Source organism: Lissotriton helveticus (assembly GCF_964261635.1).
Source record: "Lissotriton helveticus chromosome 1_1 unlocalized genomic scaffold, aLisHel1.1 SUPER_1_unloc_35, whole genome shotgun sequence".
Taxonomy (NCBI): Eukaryota; Metazoa; Chordata; class Amphibia; order Caudata; family Salamandridae; genus Lissotriton; species Lissotriton helveticus.
In genome coordinates, this window is record NW_027611676.1 from 1,157,774 (window position 1) to 1,183,910 (window position 26,137).

General features: G+C 48.2%; 1 long non-coding RNA gene across 1 annotated transcript in view; it reads right to left on the reverse strand.

Moving 5' to 3' along the window:
* Positions 1-724: 724 nt before the first annotated feature.
* LOC144805952 (uncharacterized) overlaps positions 725-26,137 on the reverse strand; it is a 117,761-nt gene continuing 92,348 nt past the window's right edge. The window contains exon 3 of the long non-coding RNA XR_013605640.1: positions 725-1,211. This is a non-coding gene — a long non-coding RNA (uncharacterized LOC144805952). The remainder of the gene's footprint in view (positions 1,212-26,137) is intronic.

Consider the following 26,137-nt stretch of genomic DNA (forward strand, 5'->3'; position numbering starts at 1 on the left):
GCTCATATGCCATGCTTGGAGTGAACCAGATCCTTCCTGGAGTCCGGCTTGTTTAGAAAATGGTCAGCATTAATCTCTGAAACAAATCATGGGCAATCTCCTTAACGCTTGAATTGAGCAAAATTTGTCTGGAAGTTGCCCTATAAGCACCTGTTGAAAGGTTTCTTGTAGATAATGGTCTTCAGGTTATGACCTCTCCGGCAGCAACTTATTTTGTGACTGATGTTTTTTTCACACTCATTTGTATAGGTTCTTAGCAAAGCAGTGATAAAGGTGTTAGTTGGATATTTAATGATTAAATGTTAAGTTCCATTTTGCACTGACGTAATGGCAGTAACCGAGGGCGTTAGAAAGTGCACAGTACTATTGTGGATCACCAGTCGCAGAACATCAGTTCCTTTTAACCTTCTTATACAATGAGCAAAGTTTGTAGTTCTGATGACAGGGATTCACATTAGATATAGCTCCCCAGTGTTCACTTAATCAGTTTTTATATTTAACACTTCTACATATACTCCTGCACAACAGATAATGCTAATCCAATTTACATAGAGTCATCACAGAACAGTACACAATAAAAAGGAAACATTTATTTGAGATGGTCATGGACGCAATGAAGTGGTGTATCTTTAAGGGAATTGCAAAAGAGAGGCGAGTGGTTTGAGGTGTTACATCCAGAGGCAGATAGTCTCGAGTTTTCACTGGTTAAAAACGGTTGTTGAGCAAGAGTGATTTTTAATCTCAGTGCTTTTTTCTGTCGGATGTGTCAGCTTCAAAGTCTTCTTTCGGCGTCTTTTCTATGATGGTATGTAGAAGAAACCTTTTGCAATAACTTTCTGTTATGCACCGTGTGCTTCCTCTCTGGAATTAGATGAGGCTTTAGATTAACATTTATTCTGTCATGCTGAGGCAATTCGTCTTTCTGATAATATTTCAGATGAGCATGCTGAAGTGGTCTTTCAACATTATTTCTGATGCTGTGTGCACAAATATGGCTTTGCTCTGGGTTAATGAAATGCAAAATTAGAGACTTCACTTACAGGTATAGCACTTTTCTCAGCTCCCAGGTCAGCGCAACACCTAGATTTTAGAAATTCTTCAAACTTAAAATGCTGGATGTCCTTCCGTTTTTCAAAATAATCCTCCTTATGGCACTGACATTCAGTTGCCTAGCGCTAAACCTTGCGTTCTTGGCACATAATTTCAATCACCTGTAGATTTAAAATTAAACAGTTAATAGAAGTAAATTTCCAAAAATATAAGTTACAAGTCAAATGAATGCAGAATTGGAGAATTTTGATAAATTTTAGCTCTTTTTCTGACACAGAAGAGCGAAGAATTGTAAACTGAGAGCACTCGGTTGTAAGAGTGAGAATTTGTAAAATTTCCAACATTTTAATAGACTCGCATAACTTACATGTACCCTGTGGAGTTGTAACGCAGTATCCCAGAGTCATATGGACTGGCACAAATCATCTATTTATAAAAAAAATACTATTCATTCATTTGTAATGTAGATTTCTGGGTTGGGAATGTCCCCTCCATTGACAACGGGCGTTTTCCCCTGTCGAAGTTGCCAACTGCATGTATCTGTTATCCTGACTTTTGACTTTTGGCCTCGGCTTCACGATAATCTATTGTGTGATGCGAGCCCTATGCCTAGATCTATCCCTCAACTAACTGAAGCGCAAAGAAATTAAAGTGTACTTTCATGTGTTAATTTTATTCCAGCTGATTATCAGTTGTTAGGTTTTTCTGACACGATTTTTCCAGATGGAAACATTTGACGGAAAAGCTGCAAAAGACTTTGTCTGCAGCAGTAACAACCAAGACTTGTGCTATCTTTTTTTCTAACTGGGGGAACATACAATGCTTTGCCCTGTTAGACCAGATTCCCCTTCCCTCCCCTACTCTTGCCACCCCCAAAACCAACTACATGAATATATCTACCACCTGCTGGAAACAGGTGGTAAATATTAGTGAGAAAAACCCTATGAAATGGCAAATTGCGTGTGGTTTGAAGACCAGAAAAATTTGCTCCTCATGGCAGCTCCCCATTCAATGGCGTCCACCTTGCACCTGTACGTTACTGGGGAAATCTATCACAAACTAAAGGAAACCATTATGTGAGAATTTTCTGCCGCCCCAGTACTGTGCAACTTGTAACAAGGGACTATGAGAGGTCTTGGACCGGGCCTGTGACCTGGAGGGTCACACCAAGTGTGCCCTCATTTAAGGCAGAGGACTGTCATGGGTTTATCAGCTAGAGCGGTGGTGGCGATGCACCCTGTTGAAAGGATCAATAGCCTGATGAGATCTTTGCATCAGGATCACTGGAGTGGGGTCCTACTGACGCACCCATTTAATGCTCTGTTTCTATGTCCCTGTCCAGGCTTTTGCGCTAACATCTCAAGTGCGTGTTAACCATGTTGGTGGGTGTAGCCTGTGAGGGGCATACACAGAATGTGAGAGTGTGCCAGAGTACTCTACATCTCCTTTCTGCCAGTTGTGTATACAAGTGGGACCATCTAGCCCTCTTGTATGCTCCAGTTCAAAGTCCTCTGTTACCAAGGAATAAAGTGCTCTGCAGAGCACTCAGGTGCTTGCTTGCCAACAGGATTGGTGTCTGCCTGACAGTCTATCCAAGTTGAAGGGACATCACAAGTAGGCTGAATTGATTGCTGGTGTGTCTCCCTGCAAGGGCGGGTTGAATAGCCGCCGGACTCTGCAGTACCTTTCACGCAGCCTTATCTTCTGGGATCCGGACCGACGCCTCGCGGCACCCGCTCCGCGGGCACCACTCGTCTCCTTGGGTCCCCCAGTGAGTGTGTACACAGGACTCGAGCCACAATCCACCAAGGCTCGTTGCGGGACTGCGAGGACCAGCGGGCAGCGCGCCAACCTGCCACAGCTGGTCCTCTTCCCGCCGCCTCCTCCCTGTGCATTTAAATTGGGGGCTCGACATCGGCTCTGCGTGTGTCTCCCTGCAAGGGCGGGTTGAATAGCCGGCGGACTCTGCAGTACCTTTCACGCAGCCTTATCTTCTGGGAACCGGACCGATGCCTCGCGGCACCCGCTCCGCGGGCACCACTCGTCTCCTTGGGTCCCCCAGTGACTGTGCACACAGGACTCGAGCCACAATCCACCAAGGCTCGTTGCGGGACTGCGAGGACCAGCGGGCAGCGCGCCAACCTGCCACAGCTGGTCCTCTTCCCGCCGCCTCCTTCCTGTGCATTCAAATTGGGGGCTGGACATCGGCTCTGCGTGTGTCTCCCTGCAAGGGCGGGTTGAATAGCCGCCAGACTCTGCAGTACCTTTCACGCAGCCTTATCTTCTGGGAACCGGACCGACGCCTCGCGGCACCCGCTCCGCGGGCACCACTCGTCTCCTTGGGTCCCCCAGTGACTGTGCACACTGGACTCGAGCCACAATCCACCAAGGCTCGTTGCGGGACTGCGAGGACCAGCGGGCAGCGCGCCAACCTGCCACAGCTGGTCCTCTTCCCGCCGCCTCCTCCCTGTGCATTCAAATTGGGGGGCGTGTTCTCCCTAAGAACTATATAGGTGGACCTACATTTCCGGCCCGCGGGACGCGCGCGGATGCGCATGGGCGAAGACCAGGCCAAGAGCGGGCCCGTTTGTGCCCGTTCGTGACCGATCGTGTCCGGGCCGGGCCACCCCCCTTGTTTTTTCTAATACTCCTTGACATCCTTAGTGTGGGGAGATGTCCGGTCGAGAAACCAGGAGCAAGTCGTCTTTAGCCGGAGCGGCTATTACTGGAGGTAAGGAGAAATTTCTGATTAGAGCTAATACCCTCATTGACACTGAAATAAACGTTCTCGAGAAGCTTTTATCAAAGGAACTATCTGCCTACAAAAGATCTTCCCTTGGTACTATGGCTAATGCTAAAACCCCCGACCGGCTTACAGAGACTAGTAATAACGCCACGGTGGGCCCATCCTTAACAACTACTGAGACCAACCCGGCGTCACTTGATCTGGACATATTGGTTAACGAAATTCTTCCAGAAATTGATATGGTCCTTGATATTAATGTGCCCATTCCCTCAGATTCCGCTGTTATTTGTGATACTATATCAAATGGGGTTAATGACGGGCTGCAACCAAAAGTAAAAGGCCATATAACTCGAAATCGGGTGGCAAATCAAAATCTGCCAAACATCAACATGATACCCTTAATCCAACACCAGGTTCATCCCAACCTTTACCTAGCTTGGATTTTTCTTTAGAAACCCTGGGAGCCCTCTTTAAATCTTTTTTATTCCCCCTAGAGTCCAAACTGGAACGCATTGAACTTCGTCTGACTAACATTGAGAAAACCTCTGCTGCTATTCTAGCTAGATTCCCCAAGTCTAATATTCTCTCTAATCCCTCTAACCCCCAAATCACCCCCACTAATCTAGGTCCCCCTCTAGTGAATACTGCTGTTCCCTCTTTGCAACCCTCTATGGGCAATCTAGCCCCGATTCAAAGCAGCAATTCTAACATTCCTTCTTTGCTACCAGTAGGCCCAGTTCAATCAGTGACCACTACTAACGGGGCCACATCCAACGATCAATAGCTCCCCCACCCCCTGATAAGATTGTCCCTAGACCACGTAGGCCTGACCTGCCCCCTGAAGCCAATCGCTTCATGGTAGTTTTGGCCGGTGTCCCTCCCCTAGAGGTTGGAGAAGCTGAGACTTTCCAATCCCTCAAAAGTAAAGTCTTTAGATGGCTGAACTGGAATAGACCCCTCCCGGCCCACCTTCATAATGAAATTATCATGGTTAGAAGGGTACCTTGGCTGGGTAAAACCAGAAAGTTTATAATTGGGGACTGTATCACTGTGAGTTTTCGAGACCCCAGGACAGTTTTGCACATATGTGCCGGGTTTAATAGATCCCTCGATTCCACCATCCAGACGCTGCCAGTGTCCTTCTTCTTTCCCCCTATCCATATGCATCATGATCAAGGCCGAGGTAATTGGACGAGGGTTGAGCGGAGGGGCAGATTTCGTGGATATGAAGCAAGACTGGTCTTGTTGCCTCTGGAGACCCCCTTCTGCGATTTTAACCGATTAAACTGTCTTAACGGGTTAGATGGAGTCGACTGACTACCTCCAACTTATGTCTCAGTCCCCACCCTCCCTGCTACTGGTAACAGTTTAGTAGCAGCTATGGGTAAAAGTTTATCCATCACTCCTGCACCCGTAATGTCCCCCACCGCTACCTCGGTACATTCACTATCCCAGGGAACTGACCCCCTGGTAACAGTTTAGTAGCAGCTATGGGTAAAAGTGTATCTATCACTCCAGCCCCCGTAATGCCCCTCACCCCTACCTCGGTACATTCACTATCCCAGGGAGCTGACCCCCCTGTCCCTTCCCACCCTCCTGTTCCTACGATCTCCTCCGTTGCCATTATGCCATCATTGACATTTTCTAGTGTACCAGAGGCTATTGAACCAGCCTCCTGTACCCCCGGCTTCAAATTTGCCAACTGGAATATTGCTGGCTGGAGCCGGCAAATGTCGTCCTTGGGCTGGAGCGAAATCCTTTCTGAGTTTGATGTCTTATGTTTTCAGGAGACGTGGGTAACAACTGATATCATCTTTGATGGATTTGTGTCATATAACAACCCGGCACAAAGGTCTAATATGGGCAGGGCCAAAGTGGAGCTAGTAATCTTACTTTCTGTGAACCTCCCTGTCCGTGTGAAATTGCCCAAGACTGTGGGTTTTCACTCGCAAATTTTAAGCCTGGAACACAAAAGGGGTCATGTAACCCTGTTGATTAACCATTACAACAATTTGTTCGATGCTTCAAATACCTCAGTTGTGGATGAGTTGGGTTTAGCAGTGAGTAATATTTGTAAAGGCATCCATAAACCTCTTGATATCATCTGGGGAGGGGATTTCAATATTCGTACCTGCCCCCACTCATTCACTAGAATTTGCGGGTATGACGGGGATAATGCGGAAAATCGGGCACATTTTATACACTCCCCTTATGGTGACTCCCTTAACTCTTTTATGCTTAACCAGGATCTACTGATACATTCCCCGGCCACAGACCATGAGGGTAATCCAGTACCGACTTTTGTAGGAATGAATATGGCCTCTGTTATTGACCATTTATTAGTTTCTGTACATATTGTTCCATTTTGTACGGTTCCTACTCTTGTAGATTTTGGAAGTCGCGATCATAATGCTATCTGGGGGTCTCCGGTTAACATCCAGCGTACGATAGTAGAAGACTTAACCCCCTGTAGGCAGAACGGCATCCGCATTAAATGGTGTGTGGATAACTCCGAGAAGCTGCAGCATAAAAATTGTAGGAGCGGGGTCTGTAGCAATACTTAAACGTTTGGATCCAGAGGCATCCTCTCAGTGTATTATAGCCGATTTTGAGGAATTAGGTACTATCATAAAAAGATCCCTTACCATCACCAAAGGCTTATCAAAGAAGGCAAATGCCAGTTGGTATGATAGTGCGTGCACCAAATCCCTCCAAGAACTTAAGCGGGCACTCTCTAAACAACCCAGAGACAGGGAGGCCATTACATACCTCAGGCAGACATACAAACAGCACCTAACACGTAGAAAACATGAGCTAAGGGAGCTTGCCTGGGATGATCTGACTAAAGCTGCAATACTGCATGATAGTAAGCTCTTTTGGAATACGGTCAACAGCCCTTTTCTTGTAAAGGAAGACTTCCCTATACTATCAGCTCAGGTTAGCGAAGATAATTGGGTTTTATATTTTACAGAAATCTTTGACCCGGCTGGGGAGGACTGTGCTAGCTCTTCTGCCGCCCTGTATGAACCTAAGCTATCCCTGGGTATTACTCTTCAAGAAGTGGATATTGCCATCAGTAAGAGCAAAGGGGGGAAGGCAACGGGACCGGATGGGGTCCCGGTTGACCTGTTTAAATCCAACCTGGCACTTTGGAGCCCGCTTCTGACCCAGGTGTTTAATGCCTCAGTTAGGGATAGTACACCATCTACCTGGAGTGAATCCATAATTCTACTGATCTACAAGAAGGGAGATAGAGGAGAGGCTAAGCACTACCGCCCTATCTCCCTTCTGGATTCCTCACTCAAGATTATGAGCAGGGTCCTACTGATGCGATTGGAGGAATGGGCGGAGGACAATAAAATTCTAGCTGAATCTCAATATGGCTTCCGCAAGGGTCTTGGGACAACAGAGCAGTGTATTAATCTCGATCTTATCATCGGGAAACACACCAAAGCGAAACAGGGTTCTTTATTTCTCTGTTTCGCTGATCTCTCAAGCGCCTTTGATCTAGTGGACCATACTTTGTTATGGTCCACTTTATTGGAAATGGGAGCCCCTTCAGCAATATTATACTTCCTGGCCAGACTCTATAATAAATTATCAGCCCAGATCCGCTTTGGCCAGGCAGGGGAATGTACCAGGAAAATCAGGGTTAAATCAGGCATAAGGCAAGGCTGTGTGTTGGCCCCGTTGCTTTTCTCCCTTTTCCCGAATTGAAGAGGGTACAAGCAGATTCCCCACAGGTTGGTGGTTCCCCTGTGCCGGTCCTGCCATATGCTGATGATACGGTTCTACTCTCGCGTACCCCGAATGGACTCCAAAACCTTATGAACTATTTTTACGATTTTATTAAGGGGAGAAAACTAAAAATTAATAACTCTAATACCTTCATTATGGCCTGCGGGAAACGGATAAAACTTTCCAAACCATTTCATTTTAACAATCACAGAATAGAGGTAGTGGACAAATTCTGTTATCTCGGCATAACTTTTTATAACAGAGGGACTTGGGCACCAGAGATTTTAAACGTGAATGCCAAGATGGGCAAAAGCTCCTCCGGAGTATTCCGCTTTGCATCCAAACTTGGTAGTCGTCGCATCCCTGACATGTTAAATATCTATAGACATAGATGTGTATCTATTGCCCTATATGGATCAGGTATATGGGGCTACTGTAATTACAGGGATCTGCAAGTTACAGAGAACCAGTTCCTTAAAAGACTCCTTTGCCTTCCCTCCTCGGCATCCACTGAACTGAGCCATAGAGAGGTGGGCGTGGATTATCTTACAGACCTAACGGGATTGAGACCTCTTATGGCTTGGAGGTCAATCTGGGCTAAGGATAAGACCGATTTTACCAGGCAGATCATTTTAGATTGTCTTCGGTTGGACAATGCCGTAAGATCCCCTGGTTAAATTATGTCTCATCTTCTTACAGTGAAATATTTAATCTTGATTTTTTTGATGAGCCCCTGGGCGCTGTCACTGTACCAAAAAAGGAGCTTAAAATTTTTTTTCTAGGGACCCAATCTAACCTGCGTAGTGTCCAATGTAGCCTCATGTCTACTCACGTATTTTACCACTCTAACATGTTGGACGATTGGGGCATGCCTATGTACTTAAAAGCCATTACCAAACAATCTCACCAGTTTGTTCTCACTAGGTTGAGATTAGGCATTGCCCATAACCTGGTGGCTTTCCCACAGATGAAAATGTATAGCCCAACCCCTTGCCCCTGTGATGGCAAAGCAAAGCACATTGCACTTTATGCTTATCTGCCCTTTTTACTTGCACCTTCGTCTCTACTACCTCAAACCTGTTTTTAAGAAATATTCTGTGTTTACTACTGCCCAAGCGATGAAATTGTTATTTGCACTTGATACGTTGGACATTTGTTTCTTTACCGCTACCTTTTTACTAAAAGCTGTCTCTCATAGGAAAAGCCTGGTGTTTTAACCTTGGTCTTTATAAATATCTGATTGTCTGGCCGACATACCTGATACCATTTGAGCTGTTTATCTTATTGAAATATGTGTTGCACGTTTTGTATTTTATTCTGTATTTTTAATACTGTATGCTTTTATGATTGTTTTGAATAATCGAATAAAGCTTTGAAATTTGAATTTGATTGCTGGTACCGGTTCTGAAGAGCCTAGAAGCCTGCCTGCCTGTCTGTCAGGTTAGAGAAGGGATTTTGACTATCCAACAGGAGGACGAGGCTGTCCTGGTAGAAGCAAGGTCCAGCGCATCCCTAGCAGCTGTATGGGGCCGGAGGAAGCCAACTACTGGAAATCCATCCAGCAGGACAGGGAGTCAGACGGTCCCCCGAGACTCTCCCAACAGTTCAATGCAGAAAATAATACTCTATGACAACGTCCTTGACAACGCCCAGTCCGGTGAAGAATGTGTGCTGCCAACCAGCCCATGCAGGGCTGCACATGCCAAATTCTTAACTAACCCAAGAGGGGCTGAATCTACGGACTTCCTGGAGAGACTGTGTGGGGCTGTATCTGCCAAATTCCTGAGCGGTCCATGACAGAAGCCCATGAGGGACTACAACTACCCAAGTGTCGACCACCCTGTCTGAGGTTACGCTGGGGTTCAGCCGGCCACAATGTGGGCTCAATTGCAGATGGTGGGGCCCCCAGAGGGCCTTCACTCACCAACGGGCCAGGTGTACCGCAAAACTTTAGGACTGCTGATCTTCACTGTAAACTGTAAAGAAAAGGCAAAGAGGGTGCCCTACTGAACGCTGCCATGCACCCAGGACGTAAGAGCTCCACAAAAGCCTGCTAGTGGGCCAGAGCTCTCTCAAGCGCGCAGGTGTGCCCTGCGACTGCTGGACAGCTGGAAAGGGACCCTGACAGGACTGACTCATGTTGTGAAGGGGTAAGACACTTAAGACTGAGAGCACTTGTGTATGAGGGTGAATGAACTGCACTTTTGTCCCGCTCTGAACCTGGTCAGAAGCGAGAGTCTCCTATTTAATTTGTGATTGTATTTAAAAATTGTGTGAAAATACTTCCTACCTGCATTTAATTCTGTGGTGTGAAATACTTCCTTCTTACACTTCACTCTGTTGGGGGCACTCTGAGCTGGTTGATAGACTCTGTGGGAACTTCCGCTCTGTGTTTTGGGAATTGGAGTTAGCGCTCTAGTTTTGCGTGCTAACGCGCACTCACGCACGCATTATCAGCTTTAAATCTTGCCGATTACGCCTTCGCACAGCGGACGCGCGCAGTGGGTGTGCCAGTGGCAAGCCCATCTGCACCCGTCCGCGCCAGGACGTGGCCAGGGGCCAGAACCTCTGCTCGACCCTCTTCAGACAAGTATGGCTATGATAGGGACCAGCTGTTTAGAGTTAAAGGTGAGAGCAGGAGTGAGTGCGTGCATAGTCTGTCTTTAGAGGAGAAGAATATATGTTGCCCTCTATGTAACTATAATTTTAAGCCCCTCCAGGCTGCTCCCCCATTGACTAATGGTAAGGGTAAAGTAAAACCTATTTCTATTATTTTACTTAGCTTTCGCTCCCTCCAAAAACATTCTATTCAAATATACCTTCTTCTTGAGGAGAGGAGTTCTGATGTACTCTTTCTCACGGAAACATGGACGAATAAGGATTCTTATGCGGATTTAGTGTAAGCTCTCCCTCCAAACTACGCAATTTTTAGGCAAGATCGTGGCATTGGTGGGGGGGGGACTGCTATTATTTGTAAAGACATCTATAGATGTAGAGCCACCAACTGCCACATATCTGATTGTAAAAGCCTTTCGTTTGGCATAAGTTACCCTCCAACCTGTACTTTTTCCGGGATTCTTATATATTGCCCACCAGGAGCACTGGGTAATTTCTGTGAAGACCTCCCAGAGGTAGCTACCACTGAAGCGAGTCTGTCATCCAATTTTTCTATCTTGGGTGATTTGAATTCACACTTTCAGGATCTCAATTTCTCCCCGTGAATGACCTTATTGAATGCTTAGAAACATTTCAATTCAAGCAAATAGTGACTGGCCCTACTCATAATCTGGGACATTTGCTTGATCCCTTATTGACAAATCTCACAGACATCGCTTGGTTGGGTCTATTGAGATTCCTTGGTCTGATCACTGCCTTTTAGCTTTTATCTGGACCCCCCAAGAGTCCTTACAACCGTCGGTTAGAACTAAACAATTTGGCCGTATATGGAATAAACTTCCAGTGGAAAGATGGGCAACCAGTCTTATAGAGTCCACTCCCATTCCTCATTCTGATCCAACTAAGACGAATGAGAATTTTTACAATTGGCTGGAGTCTTCCCTTGACATAATTCTCCCAAAGAAAGAAAGAGCTTTGTCACCGTGTAGGCCCAAATAAGAAAGCTTGGTATACTCATACTCTGGGACAGCTTAAGAAATCTTGTAAACAACTCAAAAGGACATGGAGGAAGGACTTTACAGCAATAAGTAAGGGCAAATATAGAGAGGCAATTAAGGTCTATAAAAAGGAAATAAAAGCTGCCCAAGCCAGCTATTATCACGGAAAAATCATCTCAGCATCTAATTCCCCTCGGGAAATGTTTAAAATGATAAAATCTCTTCTCCCCCCCTAGTTTCCCTGTTGATGGTGGTAATGCTTTAAAGAGTTGTGAGGAGTTAGCTAACTTTTTTTCAATTAAAGTTCACAACATCTATTCTAGTTTTCACCAAAGGATCCTAGATACAAATATTTAACTGCTTCCACAACAGGCTATGCTGGATGAGTTCCCTCTACTTTCCCTGCCTGGACTGCAGGATCTTTTGAAGTGTCTGAAATCAGGATCGCCTGCAGGCCCTGCCCCACCAGCCACTCTGAATGTGGTCTCAGAGATAGTGTGCCCAGTTATTCAGGATGTAATAAATGCCTCGCTTTGAACAGGCCAGGTGCCCTGTCTTTGGAAACAGGCTAGAGTCAGGGCCCTCTTAAAAAAAAGCAATTTGGATCCGAAGGACTGGACCAACTATCGCCCCATTTCTTTACTGCCAGGAATTAGCAAACTAACAGAAAAATATGTGAATTCCGTATTGGCAGCTCATCTTGAGGAAAATGACTACCTCCACCCGACTCAGACCGGATTCAGGCTTCATCAGGGCATGGAGACGGCCCTCCTTGTTGTGGTGGAAGAATCCAGAAAGATCATGGATGACGGAGGCTGCGCTGCTATTATTTTATTAGATCTCAGCGCAGCCTTCGACACCGTGAACCTTCATATCTTGATCCAAAGACTCACGGAGGTGGGAGTCACAGGCACTGCCTTAAAATGGCTACAGTCCTTCTCGACAGATAGATCTTTTGCCGTCTTTAAAGAAGGAGCCCTCTTACAGCAAAGACCTTAGCAGTATCGAGTTCCCCAGGGGTCGTCACTGAGCCCTACCATGTTTAACATCTATATGAGGCCTTTGGCGGGGGTGGTACTCCCCAGGGGAATACACATTGTGACCTATGCTGAGGACACCCATTTTGTGGTGTCTCTTAGTCAGCAAGATAAATCTGAGCCGGGCTTAGCTGCCTGCCTGCTGGACCTGTCCTTTCTCAAGTTAAATGGGGCCAAGACAGAAATCATGATCCTGGGCCATGCATCCCCCAACAATTTAGATCTTATGTGGCCCAGTTGTCTTGGTTCTCCGCCGGCTCCAAAGAAACAAATGAAGAGTTTTGGTGTATTGTTGGATTGCACCTTGAACCTCTCTGCGCCCGCATGTAAAGTGGCGGGGACCTGTTATGGTCTTCTTACGTGGATACGTAAGATCCTTTCCTTGCTCCCATTTGATGCCAGACGGTTGTTCGTTCAGGCCCTCATCATGTCTCGGCTGGACTCAGCGAACGCAGTGTATTTTGGTGGGCAACAGGGAACTATTAAGAGATTACAGATTGCCCAGAATTGCGCAGCCCGTCTTTTGTTGAACATCCCTAAACGTAATTCTGTTAAGTGGGCGCTTGGTTGGCTGCACTGGCTCCCTGTTCAAGAAAGAATCAGGTTTAAGGTCATGTGCATTGTCCACAAGTCCATCTCTGGCAATGGTCCCTCCTTGATTCAGTCCATGGTACAACCTTATTGCACCAAGAGGACCTTAAGGTCTAGTAATAAGCAACTGCTTGCAGTCCCTAGGATCAAACGGGTCGGTCTGGAGGCCGGCTGTTTTCTTATAATGCAGCCAATTCTTGGAACCAGCTCCCAGATTTCATCCGCCTTGAATCTGACCATCTTAGATTCAGGAAGCAGCTGAAGACCTTCCTCGTTCCGTGATCAGTGGTGATTGAATGGTGTCACAGGAAGTGTTGGGATGCCCTGGGGTAGCCATGCGCTATACAAGTGTGTATTCATTCATTCATTCATTCATTCACATGTACTATATCCATGCCAATCCTAAATGCCCCTGGATGGGATGAGGGATCAGAACCAGAAGAAAAATAAATGATACCAGGGAGGGCAGGGATAGACATGAGTGAGCGCAGCACCCGACAACTTAGAAGGCAGAGGTATTGACCTGCTTTTGATTCATGTAGTATTGGGTGCAACTGAGTGAGTGAAGTACATTTTCTTGACAGGATAATCAGTGTGCTGGTCATTCATTCTTTTGAGTCTGTAGGTTTACTGCTGAGCTCTGAGTTCAAGCAGCCAACATTACCAAGCTGAGAATTCTGGGACTACTTGCTCTCGCTACCTTGAGAGTTAAGTAAAAAAAGGGTTTTTCTCTGCCCAGTTTGCACAGCTGTTCTAGGACAGGTCTCGGACATTAAAGGAAAATGATGTCAACCCAGTGGGTCCTGTCTACATCCTGGACGCTGAACTGGATTGAACACAGAGGTGAGTCAACACAGCCCCCTGCAGCATGTACAGCAGCTACTATTAAGGAGCCAAGTTTGAGTAGTATTACGCTTTCACGTAAAACACTATTCAGATTGAGCACATATTAACAGTGCTGTGCGCAGAATTAGCTGACCCTGCTGTCACTTGCACGACTTGAGACATTTACAGCGTCTTATTACAGTTTCAGAGTGCTGGTGTGAACATTGACCAAACCGCTTCCCACTGTGTTATATATTTAAATCAATATGCATACCTGCAGTTTCCATTGTACCATCCCGGCAGGTGGTGCGCACAGCACTTAACAGGGCGGTGGGAGCAGCTCTGGCGTTTGAAAGCGGCAGTGGGGAGGCGCCCTCGGTCCTTAAATGCACAGCAAATGTAACGAGATAAGAATATGATTTGCATCCCTTTTTACTGAAACGGAACTCCGAGCGAGTGAAAACATCAAGCACCCGTAAGAGTGCTCATAGACAAAGGAAAAAGCAGTCCCTATTGCAGTTGACAAAATGGGACAAGTGGAAGACTACAAGTATATGGGGCGGTGCCCCATGGGATGATACAACACATGAAAAAGAAGGACAAATAGAACAGATTAACCACTTGCAGCAAGGATGTGTAGAGAACAATGAAAGAAACAAATGAAAAGCAATGGGTGGGCTGTAAGTCCACAAAGTATACACAACATGTCTCGAAAGACAGCACAAGCGCTGCCTAGCCTCGATCTTAAAATAGAGTGGAGCAAATAAAGAAACAGCCCAAGCAGGAAGCAGGACTGGTTAGGATGTTACTGACCAAATTAACAGGGGAAAAGAGAGGATTAAAAGATGTGACCTACCATATGGGATTGACGAATCAAAAAGTGATTTAGATCTGCAGTTGACATTTTCAGTAAACAGAAACAGTTGGGCTGATAACCTGCAAATGCTAGGGTGAAAACAGAAACATCTGTAGGTTCCTGCACTTGCAGCAAATTAAGATGGCCTACCCCAGACCACGATAATAGTCTATATTTATTCTATTGACCTCCCTACAAATGAAACAAAAAAATCTTGCTACCAACATAAATGCACTAAGCACACACTTTCCAGCTGCTGCCAATGCCAAGCACCCATACTTTCAAAATACCATCTGATCACTACAGTCTCATCCACATCCTTCATCCAACTTAATCTACCCACTCATCAAGCACACCACCCAATCTGCCACTGCCATTCCGTCATACTTTCCTCTAAGATCACCACTATTGGGAACACCCTGATACCTCACTTACTGCCTCTTTTCTCCTTTTTATCTATTTACTGCTCTCTCTCCCTTCACTGCTTTTTTCACCTGGTGAACTCCGCATTTCTCAAATCAGTTAATCCATCAAGCACACCATCTGACCCCTTCATGGTCACGAATATTATTCACCTTTGGATATATTTCTCTGCTGAAACCCTATTAAATCTCTCTTGCCTTCTGTATCTGCTTGCAGCACTCAACACTTTAGTTCACCAACACTTAGACTGGACAGTGAACCAACTAGCCTACCATAGGCTCCAACCTCAGAACGCGTACCAGATGTTTTAAACAGAAGTAAAATAATATTGTGTGCAAACTTCAAAAATGCCCTCTGTCCAAAGGCACCACCCTTATCCCTCAGGGTCAATCATATATGTAAACTTATATTAAAGTTGCACCACATTCCAATGTATGTTCAATCAACTCAATTTGTATCCAGTCCGTTTTAACAAGGTGATTGAAATGTCTTCTTTATGGCTTTATTTTCCTTCTTTTTAAATAGGCCACAGCCAATGCGTTTCGTTCTGCAAACAAGAACTTCTTCAGGGTATTTGTAAATTCCAAAATGTCATTAGATAGATGATGATTTAAGTGTCACTCCTTGGTTTATCTTGTAGCAATATGCTCCTTGCATGTTGACCTTATCGTCTTCATGCACAGGTCAAGGTTGATTGCCGGGTATGATGACGTGATATAATAGTCACTCAAAATTCTCCAAGGCATATATGAGTCAAACCCAGCACATGTCGTACCTTGCGAGGGGGTCTATACGCCCAACTCGACTTCTCAGCATTTTGCAATTCCCGCCCGTGATTCGGCAGGTCAACAAGTGGAAGAGATGCAAGGTGACAAATGTCTTCCCCCGTTGGGGTGAAGGCAAGAATTAATCGGTTCTGATGACTGAAAAAAGGAAAACAGAACAATTGATATTTGGAACCAATGCACGTTTCCCAACCGCAACTTTTCCATAGCAGCTAAAACATAAAAGAGGAGGCGTGGCGTTATAAGTGGTGAATTCAAACAATGCGCTGCGACAATCATGGATTTCCCTTCTTTAAGCTGAAAAATGAACTCAAACATTAGGGCTCATCATAAAAGTGTGCGTTTTTCATGTTGGCACAGGGGGCTAAGTGGAGCAGGGTATTCTGCTAGCAGGCAGATAATCCCGTATAATGTGGGTCTTAGAAACCAAATGAGGCAGGGATTTCATAGAATTCCACGTAGGGCATCACAGTTCAATGTAGAGCGTCATGGTTGGAAATGGGTTCACTGCCTAGGGCTCGTCAGTAAAGTGCACGTCCTGCATATTGGCACAGCAGGCTAAAGTAAGCTGACCATTCTGCTAGCAAGCAGCTCAAACAAGAAAGTCATGAAGTTCTATATGACGCGTAATCAATAGGAATGAGGCAGTAATACAGCCAGGCAAAAAATGATCAATAAAAAATAAAAATTAAAATATTAAACACAGTGAAGGGGCAAGGAATTTATTTGGAAAATCTAAAGGGGCACGAAGCGGAAAAATGGGAGGCAGGATTACAGGAACATGGCCCCTACATAAAAAACAGATTAGTAATAGCACATATCTATGCCTGTGTGGGTGGAGCCCCACTCCACAGGCACTAAGTCATTCAGGTAATGGCATTCTCTGAGGGGAGATTTTTATTGAGTTCATTCCAAAACTTTGTAGGTTTGCTTAATGATCTGCACATCCATTTATAATAATTTGTCTAAATTATTCGATTCAATAAAGTTTCTTTGGGGTGCTTCTATGGTGTTACACTACCCACCCACCAGGGTATGTTTTTACTAGGACTCGAGGGCCTAGACTAATATTGAACCAAAATACACCAGATCATTATATCCATCATCCAACAGAGGAGTCAAAAAAATATAAAATGGAGATTCTTCCACAAAGTTTATTTCAATTGGCCATTGATCAAGTGTTCTTTCAGTTGAAAATTAGACAAAGTCTTGAATCAGGTCCTTCTATTAACTTTATTTTCACTTCTGAAAACATGGAGAGCAACAACAGCCGACGCATGTTTCGCCCCCATGAGCTTTTTCAAGGATCTAATTTGATAAAATCGTGTCCAAATGTTCATAACACTGCTTTTGAAAAGTTAGCCTCCTTAATAGTTATTTCCGAACAGTTATCGGATGAAGTGCCACCCCAACAGGCAGTGATGTCAACTACTTTCGAAATAATGGGTCCTTTCTATACGCTGCCTCATATAGACGCTTCGTTCTCTTTTTGTTTTAATATTTACTCGGACCTTGCTAAGTCCATTCTGCGTCTTGCCACATATAGCGCTACTTGTAACAAGTAGCGCTATATGCGGCAAGACGCAAAATGGCCTTAGCAAGGTCTGAATAAATATGGTCCAGCGAAGGTCAGACTCAGTGTGCTGGGCCTCAATCCAGTGGTTCACCAGGGGTGCAGCTCGTTTGCCTAACCTTTTATTGGATTTGTGTTCACCCATACAGAGTCTGCATTCCCTGCCCGTTTCTCCAATATAACCTATATGGAAGATGACGACTTAGATGCAGCATGCTGCTAGCGAGAGAGGTGGCTATACGGGCCGGTTTCAAACTCATTCAGCTAAAATTACCTCACAGGGCATACATTACAAGGACCCGGCTGTACTGTATCGGGCGAATTGACAATGACCCTTGCCATAGAGGGTTCCGGCAGAACAGTACCCTACTCTACATGCTCTGGAACTGCCCCAGGCTTCAGGGTTTCAGGAGGGTGGAGGGTGGCCGGATTTCAGAGGTCCTAAAATTCACCCTGGAATTCACACCACAGATGGTGACTTTGGGAATTTGGGAGGGTAGATACATTAGATTGCTACAGGCTTTTGGTCTGCAATGATGCACTGATGGTAGCCTGCCGAGATGTGATCTGATACTGTAGGCAGAACAAGATTCAGTCTTTGAATGCCCAGGAAGTGAAACTAAATTGGTACAGGATGCCTGAAATCTGGAGTGTCAGTCCCGGCGATGCCTAAGCAAGTTTGAAAAGGTGTAGGGCCCCTGGCGAACAACAGAAACCACAGATCTCTGAGCCCAGAGGAGACAACAGTGCGACTCCCAGTGGGAGGCCTGGGAGAGCAAGCTGAGGTCTACCAATGTATATTTGGGTCTGAAGAGCCGCAGATTGTCAGTTTGTGGGATTTACTTTATATCATTATTAATCCATTATTGTCATTTCCGTCGGGTATGCAGTGGATGCTTGTTTGTTGGGACCTGTTCGTGCGGAGAGTTCCAAAAAGAAAGGTTTATATTTATTCATTTATTTTTAATGATGAGCGTCTTTTGCTTAGAAAGACCTCACAGTGCTTCAGCACACCAGACAAGCATATCAATAGAGTCTTAACAAAGAGACTGAAATAGAGCAACCAGAACAACACAAAGAGAAGGAGGGCAAAGGGGAGCTGCTTTTGGGACATTGCTTGTCGACCAGTGGATGAGTGAATTTACTGACATTAGTTCCTCTTCAACACTATAAAGGCCAACTTAGTATTGGGAGAATGGGATTAATGCCCCGCTGATGACTGCTTTTTTTTGCTAATTGCATATGTTTATGTTAAAAGTATTTTATTGAAAGAGTACACAGATAAGAAAGACATTGAAGCAATGACATTTGTGCTGTAACCCCGGGAGCCCATCTTCAAGATAATGCTACGTGTCCCGCAAATGCAGTAGAGGCTGCATGAGCTCCGTTTCCATCCACATCACATTAAATAACACCCTGAGGTAGAAATGAAGTCCCTGTACCCTCTCCCTTTTAAAGAAACAGTTCCCCCCCAACTACCCTCCACCCTCCCTTGCCCCACTACCCCCATCCCAGTACCCCCGTCCAGTGTCTTGTCTAGCTAAACCTTCTGAGCTCAGCCCACACCCCTAACCCCTAGCCCTATACAGCCCGTGGCCATTATGCGGTGAAGTCCAGCAGTGGTGTCAGTCTCAAGAGCCTCAGGTACCTCGGACAGGTTAGTTCCCTGAACTCGGTGGCCAGTAGTGCATGAAAGGGCTGCCACAACTCCTCGAATTGATCTACTTCCCCGGCCATCATCAGTGATAATTTCTCCATACCCAGGACATGCCATAACCTATGTAGCCAACCCGTGATGGATGGAACAGTGGTAGTCCGCCAGTGTATTAGAACGTTCTGAACGCAATTTGTCTACCCCTGCGTGATTTTAGTGGATACATCAGCCCGTTAGGCAAGCCCAACAGGAATTATGCTGGGAGGCGGGGCAACTCTATCTTAAAGTGGATGTCGATCTCATCTAGCACCTCCTTCCAGTAAAGGCTCAACAACGGGCACTCCCACAGGACATGTGTCAGTGTACCAGGTTGCCCACACTCCCGCCAACAGGTATTATCAATACGTCTATCCATCTCATGCAACCGCTCCGGAGTGTAATACCAGTATGTAGACACTTTAGTGAATGTTTCAGTTAGTCCTATATGGTATGCAGAGTGTCGTGCGCGGTATGAAATCTGGTCCCACTCTTTATGGCTCAGTGTTCTTCCCAGCTCCCTGTTCCAGCGTTCCCTACCTGGGTTATGAAAGTGTGTGGGGGGAGGCTGTAACATTTTATAACGATCCGTGATGAGCTTAGTGTCTGAGGCTCGCGTCACTTACCATTTCTCATACGGCAATAATTTCCTGTATGCCAGCTCACGCACCTGTGGCTGCAAAGCCCAGTGTCGCACCTGCCAGTAGCGCATCCTATCTGTCTCGGCCAAACCATACTCCTCCTTGAGAGTCTGGAAAGGGAGAACTCCGTCCGGCCCGTACACATGGAAGAGGGTCCTGCAACCGGCGGCACGCCAGTGTGCAAAAGCTCCCTGGGTAATCCCCGGCGTGAAGTCCGGGTTGTCTGCAATAGGTGTAAACGGAGAGGGGAACGTGGTAAGCTCGTGTGCATTGTTAGTAGCATCCCACACCCTCAGCGGAACCCGCGTTACAAAAGACGCGTAGAGATTCGGGGGGCGATGAGCCCTACGCAGAAAGGGCACCTCTTGTAAGGGACGGCCCGCCACCGCCTGATCCTGGAACAACCAGTGCTTGTCCGACTCCCATCGGCTCCATTCGACTAGGTATCTCAGCTGCGCCGCTTGAAAATATTTGCGCAAATCTGCGACCCCCAGTCCCCCCGATTCCGGTGCCAACGTGGAGAGAACCCTCCTCATCCTAGGCTTGCGGCCTTGCCAAATAAAACTGGACAGAGCCGACTGTGTCTGCTGGAGCCAGCCCTTAGGCGGCTGCAACGGCAGGGCCCGGAATAGATATAAGATCTGTGGGAGGACCGTCATTTTAACCGCCGCCACTCTCACGAGCCACGATAAAAAGCCCTTACTCCACCACTCCAGTTCCTCCTTAATCTTTCCAGTCAAAGCCGTATAATTGGCTGTCACCATGGCCTGCAATGTAGGTGCCAACAGGATGCCCAAGTACTGGACCTGGTGGGCTGACCAATGCATGGGGAAGAGGCCCTGCAACTCCCGTCGTGTTGCAGGAGTCAGGGAGATGTCCAGTGCTGTTGATTTTCCCATATTCATTTTGAACCTAGCCACCCGTGAAAAAGCCTCCAATTCGCCAATGCACGCAGGCAGAGTACGCCTCGGTTCCTCTAAGGTCAGAATCACATCATCCGCATAGAGGCTGACCGTGTGTGTATATCCCCCCATCCTCACTCCAATCGCGTCCGGGTTCTGCCGGATTCTCTGGGCGAAGGGCTCCATGTACATAGCGAAAAGGAGTGGGGACAGTGGGCAGCCCTGTCTGGTGCCCCGTTCAATGCCAAACCTTTGAGAGCTACAGCCATTGACCCGCACCACTGCCGACGGGAACCGGTAGCAATTAAAAACCAGGGTGCGAACTTTTTCACCGATGCCCATCCTCACCATAACCCGTTCCAGATAGGGCCAGTGCACCCGGTCGGACGCCTTTTCAGCATCAACGATAGGAGCATTCTTTCTCCAGGAATCCGGGAAGCCTTCTCCAGAATATGTACTACCCTCTTGGTGTTATCCACCGTCTGCCTCCCGGGGATAGAGCCAGCCTGGTCCGACTCCACCAGACACGGCAAATGGAGCGCTAAGCGCGCCGCTAGAATTCCCGTATAAAGTTTTCAATCCACGTTCAAAAGGGAGATCGGACGGTACGAGCTGCATTGGGTTCGGTCCTTCCCTGGTTTAGGTATGACCGAAACTGTGGCCTGCAGGAGATCCGGTGGGATCGCCCCTGGTTCGGAGAAGGAATTAAACAATTTAGTCAGTATAGGGGCCAGCGTGGCGCTGAACGTCCTGTAGAAGAGCGCTGTGTAGCCGTCCGGGCCAGGGGCCTTACCATGTTTAAGCCTGGAGATGGCAGCAATTACCTCCTCGACCCGTATCTCCCTTTCGAGATATTCCGTTTGAGATGTTTCTAGGGACGGAAGGGTGACTGAGTCCAGGTAGTCCTCCGACTCCTGCGCCATCAGGCTCTCCCCAGTGTATAATTCCACATAAAATCGACGGAAGGCCACGGCTATCTGAACATCCTCCGCGACCAGCCCGTCATTTCCTGCCGCAATCTCCTTCACCCGATGGCGTTCGTGGGCCACCCTGAGTTTGTTCGCCACGAAGACGGCCACACCTGTCCCCCCCTGTGTAATAAGCGTGTTTCAGTTGTAGTGCTGCATATTCCGCCCTATCCATGTCCAGGGATGACAGGAGCTTCCTCGCCGCCTTCAGCTGTTTCCAAATCCTAGGGCCCCCCGTACGGCGGTGCACCTCTTCCAGTTCCCTAACTTTTTGCGTGAGCTCATCCCGTTTCTCTCTCCGTTCCCTGTTCTCCGCCGAGGAGACCGCGATGAATTCCCTCTGACCACCACCTTAAGTGCCGCCCACTGCGTCGCCACCGCCGTGTCTGCGTTGTCATTATGCGTTTGGAAGTCCCTGATCGCCGCCGTAACCCTTTGCACGACTGTTTTCTTATGTAAAAGAGCGTCTCTGAGGCGCCAGACCCCTCGGGGGGCCCGATCAGCCAGCAGAGAGAAACTCCCCGAAACGGGGCGTGATCAGATAGAGAGATGACCCCCACCTCCGACGTCGTAGCCAGATCACGGACTGGGCCAGTAACTATGAGGTGATCCAGCCTCGCGTACGTTTTGTGTGCGTGAGAGTAGAAGGAGTAGTCTCGATCTGTGGGGTGCAGGTGGCGCCAAAGATCATGAAGATCCAGGTCCACCAGTTGGGATTTAACTACTTGTGACATTTCCCCTGTCTGTGGGGAACGCTGAGCCGACCTATCCACAGCCGAGTCAACCACCATATTCAAATCTCCACCCAAAATTATGTGCCTGTCCGGGGATGCTGTTATGTCCACTAATGCTGATTGAAAGAAGCTATCCTGATGTTCATTCGGACAGTAAATCGTCCCGATGGTAAATGTCAGGGCCCCTAGTTTGAATCTATGCGCTAAGAGTCTCCCCTTCTGCTCAGCAAACTTGTGTAGTACCTCCCCCCTAAAGGAGTTAGCCACCAGTATCGCCACCCCAGCCGTCTTGGTGTTGGACGAAGAAAAGAACTGCGTGGGAAATGCGCGGGATCGTAATCTATGGCAGTCTCGCGCAAGCAAATGGGTCTCCTGTAGAAGACAAATGTCAGCCTGTGTGTTCTCTAGCAAGGACAGTACTGCCCACCTCTTGACAGGGTTATTATGCCCCTTAACATTAAGGGTCACTACCTTAAGGGTCGCCATAGAGAGTCAAAACAGAATGAAACATGCATTGGATCCTTTGCAGTGAGGAAGGGTCTGTGGGCCTCAATTGCCCAGCGCTCCCCATCAAGGCATCGTGGAATCATCAAGAACACTGAACGGACTTTACCCACCCCTTCCCCTACCCAACTCCCAACCCCCCTGACCCCCAACTCCCCAACTCCCCCTCCTCCCACACCCCTCTTGGTGCCCCAACTCCCCCCCACCCCTTCCCCCCCCCCAAAACCCCCGAACCCCCAACACCCTCTGAGAAATTGTCCCAGCCCTGTCCTGTCCGGACAAGTCCGTGGTAACGTATCGTAGTGGACGTCCAGCAAAACCCTTCCCCCCTCTGCTCCCTCCCCACCCTCCATGGCCCTAATCCAGCAAGAACAGTGATGCAAAGTCGTTCTCCCCCGGAGCAGTCTTACGCTGTCAGCGCGACACCATCGTGCATCACGGCATCTCTGGAGGCTTCCTGGATGGCGCTCGCCATATCAGCCCTGATGGTAGGCGAGCTCGGACGCTGGGATGCCGCTGACGTTCTGCGCCTCGAGACCCTGCGCCACCCGTCCTCTGTGGCGCGTCTCCTGCGTGGCGTGGCTGAGACCTCCTCCTCCGCGGTGATCCCCAGTACTTCGCACGTGTCCTGCAGGGACCTCAATTGATGCAGTTCCACCTGAAAATAAGGCGGAAAGGATGACCCCAGGAATAAGGCGTTTCATGCTGTTTCAAGAAGTCTGTCGCGATTTTGAACGCTTTCTGCTTTTGGAGGGTGATCACAGACAGGTCCTGATATAAGGCTACGGGGTGTCCTCGAAACGTCATCGAGGGTTTTTTCCGGGCCTTCGCCATGATCCGTTCTTTCAGTGGAAAATCAGGAAGAAAGGCCAATATGTCCGGAGGAGGGGCTGTTGCGCGCCTCTGAGGGCCCACTCGATGAGCTCTATCAATCCGTACCGGAAAGTCCGCCGCTTCACCCAATATGTCTCTGAAAAGCTCCCTTAGGTATTTCGCCACATCCGTCCCCTCTTCCGTCGATGGCACTCCCCGGACCCTGATGTTATTCCGCCGAGAGCGGTTTTCCAGGTCCTCATTATGGGCCTGGAGGTCTATCTGTTGGTCCCTTAACCGCAACACTTCTTGTTGTAGCTGCGTGATTTCCTGTCCTGTCGTGTGGAGCTTTCCACCGTGGCCACCCTCTCACCTAGTCCGTCCACTTCTTTTCGTATTTCGCGGACCTCCCCGGCCACCTCCTGTTTCAGCGTTTGAAAATCGTCTCTCAGTGTGCCAAAGAGTGACTCCAAGAAGGATCTGGTGACCGGGGGCTCACCGCCTCCTGCTGTGTGAGAGCCACTCGCCGCGTTCGGCGACGGTTTATTTCTGTCTCCCCTGGTCTGAGACCTGCCAAGCATCTCGGGGAGCGTGCGGTCGTTCCATTTATTACCCTTCTGGCTCGCCATCTTGTCCTCAAGGCCGCTCCGCCGAGTACGGGCACCGCACCGGCCAGACACCCAGGCTTCGGCCCCACCTGCCTCTTCTCGCTATGATGACTCAGTCCTCCGCCGCGGGGTGCTCCACACGAACACCCCGAGTCTGAGAATGACCTCTGTGGCCCGGGCACCACCGTCCGCCACCGTCCGCCCCCGGCTGCGCAGCGAGCAAGTGCAGGGACCCGTGCAATCCAAGTCCTCGCACCTGTCTTTTCCTTCAGCGACCGCTGTTGTCGTCCACGGCAAGCCGACCATCCGCGGCGTAGCTCTCAAGGGCACCACGCACCACCATAGTCCGCTGGTTTCGTCACTACCACAACAACTATGGCAACTATGGCGACTATGGCGGCTCCTCACGCCTCTGCCAGTTGATGCACCCCTTCCGGTGATGGCGCAGCCTCCGGGCATCTCTCTGTTCGTCCCCAGGAGCAGGCGCCTCCGGATCAGTCCTTGGAGGGTCCCGGTTCCAATTCCAATCCTCGTCGCTGCGGCCCTCGGTCCGCCTACGCTTCCAGCGACACCACCCTTCCGGCCTGCAGAGCGTCCGTTCAGCCAGGCCGCAGCCGCGGCCCCGATTTGCGACGGGACCGACAACCAAGGGCGGGTCGTCTCTGAGGACAGCAGGCGCTTCTCAGGGCCTCGCAGCACCGTCACGGCACCTAGGTGTGCCCCCTACTTCCTTCCACTGCACCACCGCTGACCTCGGCAAGCTTCGGGGACAGAGCTCAGCCCAACCCCGGCTAGGCCGCTATCCGTCTTCGCTTCCGGTCTTGGCGTCGCTCCGTGCCGCGGTCCGGACAACGGGCCCCCGGCCACTCCAGATTTGGACTTCGGATCTAGCACAGCCCGACCGGTTCCCGCACCATCCCCAATCGGTTTTATGCCAATGGGGGGGAGAACAAGCTATACAGAAGGCTCAGGGCCCGGATCGGGTCGGGAGCTCCGGGCGAAAGCGTCTCCTCACTCCGCCATCTTGGCCACGTCCCCAATTGCATATGTTTAGAATGAGAATAAAATGCAAAGCGCAGAGTTTCAGAAAGTACAAAGGAAGGAATTACAGCCTATATAAGAGCTGAGAGGGCACTGTAAGTTACAACCAGTCACTGACAAAGCAAACCGATCTTACATGGGCTATACCTATAGTCCAGTTCGGGGCTCGGATTATTCCTCTGCCAACCCACGCCTCCATCAGAATAATAATAAAAAAGATAAACAAAGGCATTGATCGAGACCATCCTGCATCCCGCTCCCGAGGCAACAAGCAAGCTGAGATACTAGACAACTGACTCATGAACCCCAGCATTTCAGCAACACAGATCACATGGTCATCCCCGGTGAGTAATCTCAATCAATATACCCTGTCACTGACCAATATGGGCTACCCCACCTGAACTGGTCATCTCAGGTAACCATTGGACTGTTTCAGCTTTTACCCCGGTTGGGGTGGGAACTGTTTACATTCCCCGACAGATACTTCATTGTTCTTTGAGGTATTGGGGTAGGACTTGGACTTTGATATTCGAAAGTGCCCGCAATGTATTATCTTCTCTTGGTGTACGTGTCACACACCTCGTAATCTTACTTGCTGCACACCATAACAATACATCTAAACAATTCAAATCCAATGGGGGAAATTAAAGTGGTCACTTGGAATGTTAAAGACCTTCTTGACAAGATTAAACACGGAGCTGTCCTTAGACATGCGCAAAGCTTAGGGGTGGACGTCTTGCTATTACAGGAAACACACTAGATGGGGACCAAGGCCCCATGCCTGGCCCGCTTTGACTTCATACACGTCTTTCACTCTGGCTTCTTGAAGGGCTTCAGAGGTTTGGCTATCTTGAATCACCGCAGACTATCATTTACACATACTCGTACATGGGCTTGATCAGCGGAGAGTCTATAGTACTGGGTAGGGTTTAAGCTCCCCTCTCTCAGTCACATATTTACTGAACGCATTATTGTTACCTGGGGATCATTACCCGACG